We start from the raw sequence: 17,928 nt of genomic DNA, 5'->3' as shown, positions 1-17,928 counted from the left end.
GTACGCAGGTGGAAATCATAGCTGCTAATGTGATGATTACACAATCAATTTACGTACATTTGTGGTAGTTTCTTTGGGGCTCAATTTGTTGGTTAGGGCCTATTGTAACAATAATGTCATCATGTTTTTTTGGTTTTTCCCTTTTTCTTTTGGCCTGTTGAATTTGCCTCGTTATGTTAAATTTGAAACGTTCCTTAAAGAGCCCTTTTTTTGGGGGGCATGTAAAATGTGGTTCTTGCCAGTTTGTGCCTTTTGGCCCAGGATTAAATGTAATCCATTGTGACAATAATGTGAGAATACAATGTCAGTTTTTTATTATTTTTTTATTGCTCAAACAAAAAATCACAATAAAAAAATTTTTGGGCAAAGTTTTTTTGCAGGGTTCATTTCCAAAGTTACAATAATTGGGCCAAAATAAAAGATTTATGAAATGTAGAACACAAAATTAAAAACAATTCACAAGAAAGGAGAGGGAAGTTTTGACCAGAAAGGAATATGAGCCAAGCACAGAAGGAGTGTGGGAAAAGTCGCCATTGCTTTCACCGTTTTTTCACCCGTTTGGCTGGGGGAGGGAGGGCGCCAGACCGGGTCCGGGATGTCATCGGGCTTGCCTGTCCAGAGGCAGATGTTGTGGCCTCTGGACTAGGCACAGGGCTAGGCACATTTGGAGGATTGGCTGATGTTGTGCCAGAGGTGGAGGATTCTGATGTTCCGGCAGGAAGGGAGGTCGGCTCCACCATGTGCTGGTGAACGAGCTGCTCCAGGGCATTGGCGATGCGGATGTTGGCCCTGGTATTTTCCGCCAGGGCCTGACCAATGGTCACATTGGCCGCAGCATTTTGCTCCAGGGCCTCAGCCACCCGTAGCAGACTGGCGTCCATCCTCTGCAGAATCTCCGTATGGAAATCCGATTTGAAATTGAGTTCTGTGAGGAGGGCCACTGCCTGCGAGGGGGATTGCCCTGGACTGGCTTCTGCAGGGTCCTCAGCCGGATGTACTGGTTCCTCCCCTGCAGAGCCAGCAGAAATTCGGCGGCCAAGGCTCCCCTCTGGAGCAGACTCATCCGCCTGTGTCTCTGTTAGGAAAAATGAGAAAAGACTCACATTAGAATCTACATATTGGCCCACTAACATTTCAGAGTTGGTGACATCACAAGATTTACCTGGGACAACATGAGGAGCCGCAAAGTCTGGCATGTCCGTATCCATGTTGGACACGCCAAACACCTCCACAGGCTGCACACACCCCTGTGCCAGCTCTTCTAAATCCGTCAACTCCAATGACACTGGGGTGGGACCCCCACCTGTCCCCCTTGCATGCCTAGCCCTGTCCGCGAGTTTTTGCTTTAGGCGATATTTGAAGTCGTCCCATCTGTGGGATAAAAATGAAACCATTATCCTTTTGTTTAAAATGGTGTTTGTTTTTAGGGGGGGGCAAGTGTTTACTTACTGCCGTTTGACATCCCGGGCTAGACGGACATAATCACCCACCCTATTGACAGCAACGGCTACCTCTTCCCACATTCTCCACTTCTGGCTTGTACTCATATTCCTGTCTGCCTGTGGCAGGATGTCCACACACTTCTGAATCAAAACCTCCATCTCCTTTCTTGTGAAATGTGGCTGCCTTTTTTTTTTTTGCAGCTTTGGCCGGAATACTGGGCCCAGCAGCCTCTTCCATGTCATCCTCCTCACCTATTTGTGTAAATATTCAGATTTCTCAAATTCACAACTTGCCCAATCTTATGTTTCAAATTAATCATTGAGACAAAATGCATGAAAGACTTACCGCCTGACTCTTGTCCATTGTTTCCCTGGTCTGTAGCCATGTCTGAGGTCCAAACAAGAAATACACCAGAATTTAAATGTGTTTTCGTGACGTATTTATACATGCGTCCTTATTTTGCGGCCGCATCATTGATTGTGCGTTCCTATGATCCCTCCTTAATTTGTGCGGGAAACGAAACACTATTTATGGCTTGGTGTGTCTCGAGTCGAGGTGGCGTTTTTGGATTGTTGGAGGTTACCTTGGTTGGAGTTTCTTGTTTGCGGATAAAGGAGTTGGCGTTTGGAGTTTATTTTGTTTGCTAGATTTGCGTTTTTATTTTCCGTTCGCTTTTTTTGTTTTTTTGGCCTCGTTTCTTGATTTGGTAAGTTTTGTGAAGTCTAACTTTGGTTCAATTGGTGTCTCATTGTGTTTCTTCTTGTTTTTAATTTTTGGATCCATAATTTCATCTCTTTTAGCTTTTTTTTTATTTCGGACCCAAAGACCTTTTGATTTGGAATCTTATATATTTGCTCTTGGTAAGTCCATTTTTTATCTTGTATTTGCGAACTAATTAGCGCATTTTTCTCTGTTTGTATAGTGACTTGTATTTGCGAACTAATTAGCGCATTTTTCTCTGTTTGTTTATTAACTTGTATTGGCGAATTAATTAGCGCATTTTTCTCTGTTTGTTTATTAACTTGTATTGGCGAATTAATTAGCGCATTTTTCTCTGTTTGTTTATTAACTTGTATTGGCAAATTAATTAGCGCATGTTTCTCTGTTTGTTTATTAACTTGTATTGGCGAATTAATTAGCGCATTTTTCGCTGTTTGTTTATTAACTTGTTTTGGCGAACTAATTAGCGCATTTTTCGCTGTTTGTTTATTAACTTGTTTTGGCAAACTAATTAGCGCATTTTTAAATGCTTATTAATCCTGTAAAATTGATTGTGGTTGCCCTTTCGCTTTTTTGGCTTACATTTCAACCCATTTTGATGTACTGTGTGCAATGTCGTTTTGCTCTTTGGCCAAATGTGTGTTTCGCATATTTTAAGTTTTGTCTAGCACAAAATTTAGAAACATAAATGCACAGACTAAAATTTTTCTAATTATTTTTGGGATTAATTTCAGTTTGGACGTATCATGACAATACCCCGGCATGTAAGCAGCAATGGATGGTATCATCAAGCTAAGTTGTTCTTAATTTTCTTTTGGGGTGGGTCCAAAGCCTTACATTCAAATCTTGCCATTTCAGGTTGATCTTGGGCGGATTGTTCTGGCCATGCTCCCGGAAGCCGACCAACCTCAATCTCGTCCCAGGCATAGGCATCGTAGGCATGCAAGGCCCCAGATATTTTGAACACGTGTCACCCTTTTTGGAATGCCTGATGATGAGGTCTTAAGACGCTACCGTCTTCCTCCCAAAATCATCATAGACACTCTCTCATTAATAGAGAGTGATCTTGAGCTGCAAATTGACAGTCCAACAGCAATACCACCACTTACGCAATTTATGGCGGTGTTACATTTCTGTGCCTCAGGATCGTTTCAAACAACGGTGGGAATAGTGGCGGGCATCTCACAATCCTCCTTTTCCAGGATCCTGAGGGCAGTGATGGAGGCACTTTTCAAGCACCTCCATCATTTTATTAAAATGCCTTTGGATATGGGTGCCCTTAGTGTGACCAAGGCCAATTTTTACCAAATAGCTGGCTTCCCACACATCATAGGGGTTGTGGATGGTACTCACATACCACTTCAGCCTCCAGTACGGCTGGAGGCAATATTTCGCAACCGTAAACACTATCACTCCCTGAATGTAATGGTGGTATGTGATGCCTCCCTCCAGATCCTGCGTGGCTTCTGGGTAAGTGGAGATCTTTAGTACATAACAATGTTAAGCTTGATACACAGTGATCCTGATGTTGTCTATTCTTTTTCACAGGAGACAGTGGATACCCTTGCATGCCCTGGCTGCTCACTCCTTATTTGGCTCCCACACCAGGTCCACAAAGTGAGTTTAATACCGCACTTACAGCCACCAGGCAAGTGGTGGAGCGCTGTATCGGCCTTTTAAAAGGCCGATTCAGATGCCTCCACCGCTCTGGTGGCGAGCTCATGTATTTGCCGGATATGGTTTCGAAAATTGTGGTCCTGTGTGGGATCTTTCACAACATCGCCATAAGGAGTGGTGTTCCAATGCAGCCAGAGGATGCCTTACCTGAGGATGGCCCCCCCGAGGTTGGTCGGAGGTCAGTATGTGGGGGGGCCATACGCGATGATGTGGTGGCCCGATATTTTAGGTAATTATTGACCAAACAACAGTGTGTATACCCAATGTGTTACGTTTTTTTACCGTTCATCTTTTTTGATATTAATTCTTGCACCATCTTCTGTTTGTTTGCATAATCTTTACCACTCCCACGATGACTACTTCCTGCTACCCTTCAAAAACCTTTATGTGGAAACTTCTGGAATATATTCTGACACCAATATTGCAACGCCATATTTTTGAAATCATGTGGGCATGGACCTTCGTCAACCAGTTCTTGATTTGTTGTGTGTTTGTTTCGTGTTTTTGGTATGTGGTGTATTTCTGATTATCACTGTGTGTTTTGTTTGTGAGTGACCACTTTGTATTTTGATTTCTGTTGTGAATAAATATTTGGAGAGTGTAATTTGTTTCCTTTTTGGGCACGTTAGAAGCAAGTGTAAACAAACTCCCAAACGTTAATTTTACCTAAGGGGTAACCCAGTAATGAAGCAAGTGGAGCTAAAATGTAATATGTTTTCGGGGTACTAACCAACACACCAAGGAATCCTGTACAATCAGTTGCCTTCGTAAGATTGTCCTAAGCAGTTTGGCCACCAAATAGGAACCTGAAAAATGTTGTAAACTATCATGTTGTCCACCCCAAAAAAGGAAAATGACATTGGTACTGGGAGGTGTTTCTTGTGCCTGTTTGCATTCAAAATACAACACACAATCTGTAGTGAGATTCTGTGGCAATCCTTGCTTGAAGAGTCTACTTATGTCAGTGTAAAGAATCTTGGATTTACTCAAAACGCATGAGACAGAGCTTGAATTAAAACTGATTTATTAGGAAACAATTAGAAAAAAAACAAAAAAAACAACTAATTCCTAAGGAGGACCAACAGATGGTCAAGGCCCTGCAGAAGCCCGGTGACCTGCTCCCGCATACGGGCCACACAATGAAAGATTTCTGCCCGACGCCTCTGTTCCTCTGTGGGTGACAAAAGTTTGGGGATTAATAAATCTATAATGAAGCAACATTCTAAAAAAACACAAAACAAGCAAACCAAAACTTAAAAGCTTGTGGCCAAAAAAAACATTACACGGATAAAACCCAGCACCCCAAAATGTCCTAGGCCAAAAATACAAGGGCCCTAAAAAAATGCACACAGGTGTGATATGTGTATGGTGACATCAGCAGGAACAGGTAAAGACAACCCCCAAAAATACCCTAAGGCGACAGAAAGCCAACAAAAATGGGGACGACACATGATTACATACAAACAGTTTGTGGTGCCCAAAATAAAAATAAAAAACATACCGTTCTCCAAAACGCCAGAGCCAGAAGCCACTCCCTGGACCACCTCGGAGGTGGCTACATTCCCCAAACCTAGGGGCAGGGTGTTTGACGAATCCTGGGAGGGGGTATTTGGAGGAGGGACGGATGGAGGAGAGGGGGAATTGGGCTGGAGGGGAAGTAGACCTGAAATCTCGGCCACAGGGTCTGGGGAGGAGGGGGTAATTGAGGAATTGGGGGTTGGAGAGAGGGGCCGGGACCGGCGTCTTGTCTGTCGATGCCGCCGTAGTCTTTGCTGTGCCCCTAAAAAATGAAAAAAATATTGTGGTTAGTTTCAACAGGAATCCAAAAAAACAAAAAAAAAAAACAAAAAACAATGACTAAATAGGACAGACATGAAAACATGCACATGCAGATATGACTACAATGACTCAATAGGACAGACATGAAAACATGCACATGCAGATATGACTACAATGACTCAATAGGACAGACATGAAAACATGCACATGCAGATATGACGACAATGACTCAATAGGACAGACATGAAAACATGCACATGCAGATATGACTACAATGACTCAATAGGACAGACATGAAAACATGCACATGCAGATATGACTACAATGACTCAATAGGACAGACATGAAAACATGCACATGCAGATATGACTACTATGACTCAATAGGACAGACATGAAAACATGCACACGCAGTTAGGACCCACAAGATAAACTTGAAAACCACAGTCCAGAAAACTTACTTTCCGCAATCTGCATGCGAAAGCATGCCAGCAAGCGGGGCGTACGCCGGTGCAGGTCCGACCACCTGCGCTCCAGCTGGCCAATATGTCGGCGTGAGCCGAAGGCAGCGACGTACCTCCGCATATGCGGAACGCTTTCGCCTATTTTAGATGGGTGGAGGCTGACTGGTGATCCGCCTGTCCATCACCTCCGTCAGCACCAGCAGTTCGCGCCTGGTGAATGCGGCGGATCTCATGATGGCAATGGTGTTTTTTTGGCTAAATATTTTTAATAAAGCACCCCAAACAAATTTGATTGGCTAATGTATTTGGGAAATTAACAGGACAAATTCTATTGGTTAGTGTATGAGTCATGTGTTCGACAGGGCCACAAATCTCTTGAGAGTTATGATAGGCTTGATGCAGTGACATGCGTAAGCAAATTTAAATAAAGAAATGAACCACAGAAAATTTGTGGGGAGACAAACAAATAGAACAATTGTTTAATTGGGGCTAACATGTCTTTTGAACAATAAAAGCGAAGGTTTCAGCCGTACGTATTCTGCGAGCAAACACAAACACGGACAAGATTAAAGTTTATTGCATTGTGTTGAAAAAAAACAACAATTAAGCTAATTGATACATTGATTGGCATGATACGATTGAGGGAGATAGGCAGAAAAAACGAGCAGGTAATCGGAATCTGACAGTCCCACTTCCGGTTTGTACTTGTGCGTGCGTTCCCTTCAAGCCATTTCGGGGATGTACGCTCGCTATTTGGCACGCTCGTTAGTTAGAGGAGGGGTCGGCTGAGTTTGGGGCGGATTTTTTGCTGCGTACGAAAATACGAGCGAGTGCTTGAATTTAAATATTTTTTTACGTACGCCGAACGTACGTACGCCCAATTGCGAGTGGGTCTGAATCAGGGCCCAAGTCCTTTAACTTGTCCAGAAGATCACAGGTAACAAGAACATCTTTAATTTCATCTGATAAGCCATTCCAGAAGGCTGCATAGAATGCTCCATTATTCCAAGAGAGCTCTAATGCTAGTATTTGAAACTACACCAGATACAGCCTACAGAATTTGAACCCTGGCATAGACATAGGAGGTCAGAAGATGCAGATGACACTCTCCCAGGCTTGTCGAAGATTCGGCGGAATGCAGTGACAAACTTCTTGTAAGATGTTAGGATGGGATCAGATCTTTCTGATAATGGTGAAGCCCAGTTGAAGGCAGATTCCGATAACAGGGAGATGATATATGCCACACGAGTACAGTCTGTAGGAAAATTGCTGGTTTGGAGCTCAATCTGAATTTACCACTGGTTTAAGAAACCCTTGCAATTTTTTGCATTCCCATCAAATTTTGCAGGAGAAGGAATTTGCAGATGGGGTGCCGCTGTGGAAACAGAAACCGGAGAAATCAGAATGGATGTAGCAGCAGCTCCTGAGCCTCTAATAGTTGATTAAATGCTATCCAGCCGGGTTAGTCAGTTCTTGGAGGAACTGAACCACCTGACCCTCTGCCTCCTCTTGGTATTCTAGGTGAGTAACAAGATAAATCCAGCAGCTTGTGCCAGATTGTCGGCTGGATCCATGGGCCCAGTACAAACTGTCACGTCTGAGGGTTGAAACAGGCAAGGGAGGCTGAAGTGGAGGATGATGGGCCCAAAGGCGAGGGCAGGAATGCAATGTCTTTATTAGGAATGAGAACTGTAGATAATGATACTGTATAGATGAGCAGAATCAGTTTGGGACCGATGATGCTGAATTGGTGAGTAGAGCTGGAGTGACCAGTAATGCTGAACTGAAGAGCTGGATCGGTTTGAGACCGATGTTGATGAATTGAAGAACTTGATGGATTTAGATCCGATGTTGATGAACTTGATCTGTTTGAGACTGATGTTGCAGAATTGAAGTACTTCATTTATATGAGAACGATGTTGATGAATTGATGAACTTGATAGGTTGAGACCGATGTTAAAGAATTGAAGGACTTAATTGATATGAGTCCGATATTGTAAACATCAGATGAGACCGATGGTTGGATATACTGGCTGGAACCGATGGTTGCTGTAAGAACAAGTCTCAGTGGTAAAACCAGACTGGTGTGCAAGATGGTATAGGAGACTTGCATTACCAGATCTAGGAACTGGATATAGCGGACTGGGACTCAGGGGCATATCTATAATGGGTACTTGTTGTTTTCAGACTCTTGCTCTGCAGCGTTGGGCCGCAGTACTGATGTCACCTGGAAAATGGCACCGGCGCCATTTTCCCAAAGTTCATGCACATTAGATTCTGACACTGAGCCAGAATCTACACCCGCCAGCCACTGTAGCATCGTTAAAGGAGGGGGCCCGCACTTAGTCTGCGCATGGGCCGCCTCCTCTCTTAAAACGCCCCTGCTGGGACCGTTCAGATACAGAGTACCTGGGAGCTCAGATCTGGGCTGAAACGTACTGGCAACAGAGGCCAGTAAGGAAATGTAATTAATAGGGGAGGATCCCCAGGGATTGGATGCCGAGATTAGCTGTTCTGGGAGCAGCACTCTGAGTGGTGGAGAGTCAGGTCAGTCCAACATGGCTGCGGCTATTCTGTTGTTCTGGGGGGAACTCTAGCCTGCAGTTTGTATACAATCATGCTGGGAAGACGCACCGTGAACAAGTGACTGCGGAGAGCCATCTCCATGCTCAGTGACAGGACACTGAGCAGATGGGGCATGAGTAGATCTCAGCACCAGCGATGTGTAGCATGAGTGGACCTCTGTGCAATCCGGGAGTGATGCACAGCGTGAGTGGATCTTAGCTAACCCTGGACAGACACTGGAGAGGTAAAAAGATGGTTTTAAATGGCCGGACTGTGACAGGCTGCGGAGCTGAAGCTTCCTACAGCCTGACTGGGTGCTGGTGACTTAAGAGGCCAGGAATCTGCATCCACCAATGCAGACCATGGCCTCTTCCCTCCCAGAAAATGAGGGAGACAATCCCCCGTTTCTGGGAACGGTGACCAGGTGTGCCCCCGCTCTGTCCCGAAATGCTGCAGCATGTGAATCATGCTGCGGCTTGGGGGAGGCTGCGAGCGAGATTGCAGTACCCGTTCTGCACATGGGCAGAACTTGTCCTGTGCAGGCGCAGACCCCTCAACATCGGAGATATACGTTAATCATCGGATTAACAATCATCTCTGAATCAGGCCCTATGTATTTTTATATATTTAAAGTGCAATCTTGCATTTATTTACAATGCAAAATAATTTAATTTAGCAGAAGAGAATATCACAGAGACCTTGTTATTGTGTCATTCTAATCGTATAGTAACATAATATACTTCTTGTTATTATAAATTAGGGGTGAGCGGGTTCGGATTTCTGAAATCCGAACCCCCCCGAGCCCCCCCCGATCCGAGTCTGATCCGAGTCAGGCTCGACTTTTCCCGCCTGACTCGGATCTGAAATCGAGGCAAAACGTCATCATCCCGCCTTCCGAGTCTCGCGGGTTTTGGATCCTATATAAGGTACCCGCGTCGGCGCCATTTTCTCACTCGGCTGTGGACAGTGAAGAGGGAGGGTGGGAGTTAGGGCTGTGTAGTGTAGTGTAGTGTAGTGCTGCTGTTGTCCACTACTTCAAAGTCCATAGGGGCTGGCTGTGCTGTGCTGCTGTTGTTAATAGGGGCTGTGTCCACTACTTCAAAGTCCATAGGGGCTGGCTGGACTGTGTTGTGCAGTCAGTTCTCCATAGGGGCTGTGTCCACTCCAAAGTCCTGTGCAGTGTCCCAGTCCTAAAGGAGTGCTGTAGTGTTGTCCAGGGGGTGCTCTGTCCATCAGGGGTGCTCCCCCCAAGTGCTAAAAAAATAATATATTTTCTGTGTTTGTGAATTGTGTGCGCAGTAGCCGCACGTGCATCAACAAAGTAGTGCCAAGCGTGCGCCTGTGTCATAAGTAAAGGGCCGGCTGGCTTGACCGTTAAAGGGTGCTGTAACCCCCGAAAGTACACTCCAGTCCAAACCAAAAAAAAATTATTTTCTGTGTTTGTGAATTGTGTGCGCAGTAGCCGCACGTGCATCAACAAAGTAGTGCCAAGCGTGCGCCTGTGTCATAAGTAAAGGGCCGGCTGGCTTGACCGTTAAGGGTGCTGTAACCCCCGAAAGTACACTCCAGTCCAAACCAAAAAAAAAATTATTTTCTGTGTTTGTGAATTGTGTGCGCAGTAGCCGCACGTGCATCAACAAAGTAGTGCCAAGCGTGCGCCTGTGTCATAAGTAAAGGGCCGGCTGGCTTGACCGTTAAGGGTGCTGTAACCCCCGAAAGTACACTCCAGTCCAAACCAAAAAAAAAATTATTTTCTGTGTTTGTGAATTGTGTGCGCAGTAGCCGCACGTGCATCAACAAAGTAGTGCCAAGCGTGCGCCTGTGTCATAAGTAAAGGGCCGGCTGGCTTGACCGTTAAAGGGTGCTGTAACCCCCAAAGTACACTCCAGTCCAAACAAAAAAAAAAAATATTTTCTGTGTTTGTGAATTGTGTGCGCAGTAGCCGCACGTGCATCAACAAAGTAGTGCCAAATGTGCGCCTGTGTCATAAGTAAAGGGCCGGCTGGCTTGACCGTTAAGGGTGCTGTAACCCCCGAAAGTACACTCCAGTCCAAACCAAAAAAAAAATTATTTTCTGTGTTTGTGAATTGTGTGCGCAGTAGCCGTACATGCATCAACAAAGTAGTGCCAAGCGTGCGCCTGTGTCATAAGTAAAGGGCCGGCTGGCTTGACCGTTAAGGGTGCTATAACCCCCGAAAGTACACTCCAGTCCAAACCAAAAAAAAAATTATTTTCTGTGTTTGTGAATTGTGTGCGCAGTAGCCGCACGTGCATCAACAAAGTAGTGCCAAGCGTGCGCCTGTGTCATAAGTAAAGGGCCGGCTGGCTTGACCGTTAAGGGTGCTGTAACCCCCGAAAGTACACTCCAGTCCAAACCAAAAAAAAAATTATTTTCTGTGTTTGTGAATTGTGTGCGCAGTAGCCGCACGTGCATCAACAAAGTAGTGCCAAGCGTGCGCCTGTGTCATAAGTAAAGGGCCGGCTGGCTTGACCGTTAAAGGGTGCTGTAACCCCCAAAGTACACTCCAGTCCAAACCAAAAAAAAAATTATTTTCTGTGTTTGTGAATTGTGTGCGCAGTAGCCGCACGTGCATCAACAAAGTAGTGCCAAGCGTGCGCCTGTGTCATAAGTAAAGGGCCGGCTGGCTTGACCGTTAAAGGGTGCTGTAACCCCCGAAAGTACACTCCAGTCCAAACCAAAAAAAAATTATTTTCTGTGTTTGTGAATTGTGTGCGCAGTAGCCGCACGTGCATCAACAAAGTAGTGCCAAGCGTGCGCCTGTGTCATAAGTAAAGGGCCGGCTGGCTTGACCGTTAAAGGGTGCTGTAACCCCCAAAGTACACTCCAGTCCAAATCAAAAAAAAAATTATTTTCTGTGTTTGTGAATTGTGTGCGCAGTAGCCGCACGTGCATCAACAAAGTAGTGCCAAGCGTGCGCCTGTGTCATAAGTAAAGGGCCGGCTGGCTTGACCGTTAAAGGGTGCTGTAACCCCCAAAGTACACTCCAGTCCAAACCAAAAAAAAAATTATTTTCTGTGTTTGTGAATTGTGTGCGCAGTAGCCGCACGTGCATCAACAAAGTAGTGCCAAGCGTGCGCCTGTGTCATAAGTAAAGGGCCGGCTGGCTTGACCGTTAAAGGGTGCTGTAACCCCCGAAAGTACACTCCAGTCCAAACCAAAAAAAAAATATTTTCTGTGTTTGTGAATTGTGTGCGCAGTAGACGCACGTGCATCAACAAAGTAGTGCCAAGCGTGCACCTGTGTCATAAGTAAAGGGCCGGCTGGCTTGACCGTTAAGGGTGCTGTAACCCCCGAGAGTACACTCCAGTCCAAACCAAAAAAAAAATTATTTTCTGTGTTTGTGAATTGTGTGCGCAGTAGCCGCACGTGCATCAACAAAGTAGTGCCAAGCGTGCGCCTGTGTCATAAGTAAAGGGCCGGCTGGCTTGACCGTTAAAGGGTGCTGTAACCCCCAAAGTACACTCCAGTCCAAACCAAAAAAAAAATTATTTTCTGTGTTTGTGAATTGTGTGCGCAGTAGCCGCACGTGCATCAACAAAGTAGTGCCAAGAGTGCGCCTGTGTCATAAGTAAAGGGCCGGCTGGCTTGACCGTTAAAGGGTGCTGTAACCCCCAAAGTACACTCCAGTCCAAACCAAAAAAAAAATTATTTTCTGTGTTTAGCCGCACGTATATATCAAATCGATATAACATAAATGGAGGACCAAACTTTCTCCGATAAAAATAAAATAGAGAAAGATCAAGAACCACTTCCTCCTAGTGCTGAAGCTGCTGCCACTAGTCATGACATAGACGATAACATGCCATCAACGTCGTCTGCCAATGCCGATGCCCAATGTCATAGTAGAGGGCACATACAATCCCAAATGGCAAAGTTCAGGAAAATGACCTTGAAAAAGACATTTAAATCAGCTGAAGAGAAACGTAAACTTGCCAATATGCCATTTACGACACGGAGTGGCAAGGAACGGCTAAGGTCGATCCCTAGTATGTTCATGACTAGTGGTTCAGCTTCACATGACGATGGAAGCCCTCCTCCCACTAAAAAAATCAAAAGAGTTAAGCTGGCAAAAGCACAGCGAAGAACTGTGCTTTCTAAGAAGATATCACAAATCCCCAAGGAGAGTCCAAGTGTGGTGGTGGTTGCGATGCCTGACCTTCCCAGCACTGGACGGGAAGAGGTGGCTCTTTCCACCATTTGCACGCCCCCTGCAAGTGCTGAAAGGAGCACCCACAGTCCACTTGCTGATATGCAAATTGAAGATGTCACTGTTGAAGTACAACAGGATGAGGATACTGGTGTAGCTGGCGCTGAGGAGGAAGTTGGCGAGGAGGATTCTGATGGTGATGTGGTTTGTTTAAATCAGGCTCCGGGGGAGACAGTTGTTGTCCGTGGGATGAAAAAGCCCATCACGGTCATGCCTGGGCAGAAGACCAAACATTCCACCTCTTTGGTCTGGCAATATTTCTATCCAAATCCGGACAACAACTGTCTTGCCATATGTACCATATGTAAAGGTGAAATAAGTAGGGGTAGGGACGTCAACCACCTAGGAACATCCTCCCTTATACGGCACCTGCAGCGCGTTCATAAAAAGTTACTGTCAAGTTCAGAAACTTTGGCTAAGACCGTAAGCAGTCCAGGGACACCTAAATCCCGTTGTCCTGTTGTATCCAAGCACCTGCAAACCACACCGTCAACTCCCTCCTCGTCAATTTCCTCCTTAGTCAGGATCGGAAGTAGTCCTGCAGGCCATGTCACTGGCATGACTGACTCTCCTATCCGGGATTCCTCTGGAGGATCCTGCATTGCTACGCCTACTGCTGCCGCTGCTGCTGTTGCTGCTGCTGGGAGTCGTTCATCATCCCAGAGAGGAAGTAGGAACACCACTACTTTTACTAAACAATTGACCCTCCAACAGTCCTTAGCGAGGAGGATGAAGTACGACAGCAGTCATCCTGAAGCAAAACGTATAACTGAGGCCTTGACTGCTATGTTGGTGTTAGACGTGCGTCCGGTATCCGCCATTAGTGCAGTGGGATTTAGACAATTGATGGAGGTAGTGTGTCCCCGGTTCCAAATCCCGTCTAGATTCCACTTCACTAGGCAGGCGATACCGAGACTGTACAGAAACGTCAGAAAAAGTGTCCTCAGTGTCCTGAAAAATGCCGTTGTACACAATGTCCACTTAACCACGGACATGTGGACAAGTGGAACATGGCAGACTAAGGACTATATGACTGTGACAGCCCACTGGGTAGATGTATCACCTTACGCAGCAACAGCAGCAGCGTCACCAGTAGCAGCATCTCAGAAACGCCAGCTCGTTACAAGGCAGGCTACGCTGTGTATCACCGGTTTCAGTAAGAGGCACACCACCGACAACCTCTTAGAGAAACTGAGGGAAATCATCGCCCAGTGGCTTACCCCACTTAGACTCTCCTGGGGATTTGTGATATCTGACAACGCCACCAATATTGTGCGGGCATTACATCTGGGCAAATTCCAGCACGTCCCATGTTTTGCTCACACAATAAACTTGGTGGTGCAGAATTTTCTGAAAAGCGACAGGGGCGTGCAGGAGACGCTTTGGGTGGCCCGAAAAATTCTGGCCACTTTCGCCATTCAGCGACTGCGTGCCGAAGACTGGAGCGCCAGCAAACACTCTTGAACCTGCCCCGCCATCACCTGAAGCAAGAGGTTGTGACGCGGTGGAACTCAACCCTCTATATGCTTCAGAGGATGGAGGAGCAGCAAAAGGCCATACAAGCCTATACATCCACCTATGACATAGGCAAAGGAGGGGGTATGCACCTGACTCAAGCGCAGTGGAGAATGATTTCCGTGTTGTGCAAGGTTCTCCAGCCCTTCGAACTTGCCACACGTGAAGTCAGTTCAGACACAGCCAGCTTGAGTCAGGTCATTCCCCTCATCAGGCTTTTGCAGAAGCAGCTGGAGAAAGTGAAGGAGGAGCTAAGACGGAGCGATTCCGCTCGGCATGTGGGACTTGTGGATGAAGCCCTTCATTCGCTTTGCCAGGATTCCAGGGTGGTCAATCTGTTGAAATCAGACCACTACATTTTGGCCACCGTGCTTGATCCTAGGTTTAAAGCCTATGTGGTGTCTCTCTTTCCGGCCGACACAAGCCTGCAGAGGTGCAAAGACCTGCTGGTGAACACACTGTCAGCTGAAGCGGAACGTGACACGTCAACGGCTCCTTCTTCATTTTCTCCCGCAACTGGGGCTGCCAGGAAAAAACTTAGGTATCCTAAGCAACCCGCTGGCGGTGATGCAGGGCAGGCAGGACCAAGTTTGGACATCTGGTCCGGACTGAAGGACCTGGCAACAATTTCTGACATGTCTACTGTCACTGCATATGATACTGTCACCATTGACAGAATGGTGGAGGATTACAACGGTTACAGCATCCAAGTAGGCATGTCAGACAGTCCATACCTGTACTGGCAGGAAAAAGAGGCAATTTGGAGGCCCCTGTACAAGCTGGCTCTATTTTACCTGAGTTGCCCCCCCTCCAGTGTGTACTCCGAAAGAGTGTTTAGTGCAGCCGGGAACCTTGTCAGCGAAAGGCGTAGGAGGTTGCTTCCACAGAATGTGGAGAAGATGATGTTCATCAAAATGAATTATCAGCTCTTCCAGGGAGACCAGCCTCCAGAAGGTACAGAGGGACCTGTGGTGGTGGATTCAAGTGGGGATGAGTTAATACTTTGTGAGGATGAGGATGTACACACTGAAGAGGGTGAGGAATCGGCGGATGAGGAGGATGAGGATGACATCTTGCCTCCGTAGAGCCAGTTTGTGCAGGGACACATTAATTGCCAGCTTGTTTTGTGGGGGCCCAAACGAACCAATCATTTCAGCCACAGTTGTGTGGCAGACCCTGGCGCTGAAATGATTGATTTGTTAAAGTGTGCATGTCCTGTTTATACAACATAAGGGTGGGTGGGAGGGCCCAAGGACAATTCCATCTTGCACTTCTTTTTTTTCTTTGCATTATGTACAGTTTGGGGCCTAGTTTTTCTAACTGCCATCCTGTCTGCCACTGCAGTGTCACTCCTAGATGGGTCACGTGTTTGTGCCGCCCACTCGTGTCGCTTAGCATAGTCATCCAGCTACCTCGGTGCAACCTTTTGGACATGAAAACACTATTGTGAGGTGTGAGGTGTTCAGAATAGACTGGAAATGAGTGGAAATTAAGGTTATTGAGGTTAATAGCATAGGAGCAGAGAAACCAACAAATTCTGTGATTTTAGCTGTTTTTATGCTTTTTAAAAAAAAAATACAGATCCAAAACACAAAACCCAGAACCCAAAACACGGAAGGGTGGTTTTGGCAAAACCAATCCAGATCCAAAACACGAAGAAAGATCCAGATCCAAAACCAAAACACAAAACACGAAAAGTGGCCGGTGCACACCCCTATTATAAATTCCCTATTAAAGCTCATCCCAGCATTTTGCCACAGCACACTAGTGTCCTCAGGTGTACTGCTGTACAAGCAGAGCTATGCCCTATGATGTAAATGGCTATGGATTACTAGAGAGACACTGCAGGAACATCCAGGAATAGATCACTTCATGCTTTAATTTCAGCAATATCTGGCATGCAGCAATTTTGTCCACTTTCATAATACTTATGTGGAAGAAGTACTACACTATATTATTTTTTCTTATGGGCCTACAGTATATGAGCCCCTCTAAAGGTTTTTCAGCTGATGAGCTCCAGGTGCTGCTTCATCGACCTCTTCAATGGGAATTCAGGTAAGCATTAAAGACTTTACTTTTGGTATGCACAATAAACTTGAGAGCCTTTATATCACAATTTAAATGCCTACACTATCAGGTGCATGTCTTTTTAATCTTTATCAACATATATACTGTGTATATATAGATATAGATGTGTGTGTGTGTATATATATTCAACTTTAATTGATAGGGGCCCCCACATGTTTGTTGCCCAGGGGCCCCCACAGACCTTAATCTGCCTCCTGCAACAACCATTAGTTGAAAAGCCTGCTGTATACTGACATGGACTGGTAACTTGTCTATGGGATTGATTCAGAGATGTACGTTAACTCAATGTTAACTAGAGATGTATGGTTTGGTTTTCTCAGAAACCAAACACACTTGAACTTAGGGTATCCGAGTCCCAGTTCGGGTCTTCCCGCCAAGCTCAGATCCCAGAAAGAGGCAAAATGTAATTTTCTCGGCATCGGATCTTGCGTGTAGGCAGAATTCTGATTTAGAGATGGGATTTAGTGATTTTATTGGTGAACTCATATATTTTATATTAGAACATAATTATTTTAAAATTTCTAGAAGATTTTTATATACAATTGTGTGGAACCGCAACCCGCCAGTACACATGCCACCAGTGTCCTCCAGCCCCGCAGCAGGGAGGCTCCAAGCCGGACACCCGCTGAGATTTTATTACCAGTGGGCGCCCGGCTCCTTCCCTGCAGTGCCGTGGTAGCCGGAGGCTGGAGTTCTCTCCTGAACTCCATCTTCTGGCTCTCCCCATGTACTGAGGTGCAGCCGGGCGCACCGGACAGCGGCGGATGCAGGATCAGAGTTTAAGGTAAGTATTGTTTTTTTCTTGTGTAAGTGGCAATACAGGGGCATTACTGTGGGCCCATTACCATATAGGCACTACTACAGGGGCATTACCATATGGGCACTACTACAGGGGCATTACTATGAGGGCATTACTATATGGTGTGTATAAGAAAGGGTCCTGGACTGCACACACTGAATATATATAATGGGAGGTGCTACCTGTTGAGACTATTATTGCAGGCACAGAAACAGACAGATCACAGGTACACAACTTCAAATTACTGATTATATATAAATACATTATGCAATAAAATTTTGCAATAAATAGAGGTGTTTAGCATAATCATGGCCAAGGTTAAGGGCCTACCTACCATATTCAGGTAACCTCTGTAGGGTATGTCCCTAACATACTAGGGTTCAAATCCAGAGAGCAGGACACCCCCAATCCAGCTCAGCCAAGCCACCCCAGGGCATCGCTCCTATGAGAAAAGTGAAGTGTAAAGTAAGAAAGATAAGAGCAGCTGCTGCTGCTGCATGTATAGGATATAGAAGTGAAAATACAAATATAATAATTACAAATGGTAAAAGTGTTTAAAATGTGCAAAAAACAAAAAGTGTTATAATGTGATGCCCTGAAGCTGACCAACCAAAGCAATCCAGGGGACCCACTCCCCAAAAATTAACCCA

This window comes from Taudactylus pleione, unplaced genomic scaffold (genome assembly GCF_031769625.1).
Source record: "Taudactylus pleione unplaced genomic scaffold, aTauple2 ptg000152l, whole genome shotgun sequence".
Lineage (NCBI taxonomy): Eukaryota > Metazoa > Chordata > Amphibia > Anura > Myobatrachidae > Taudactylus > Taudactylus pleione.
This window is presented reverse-complemented; position numbering follows the sequence as displayed.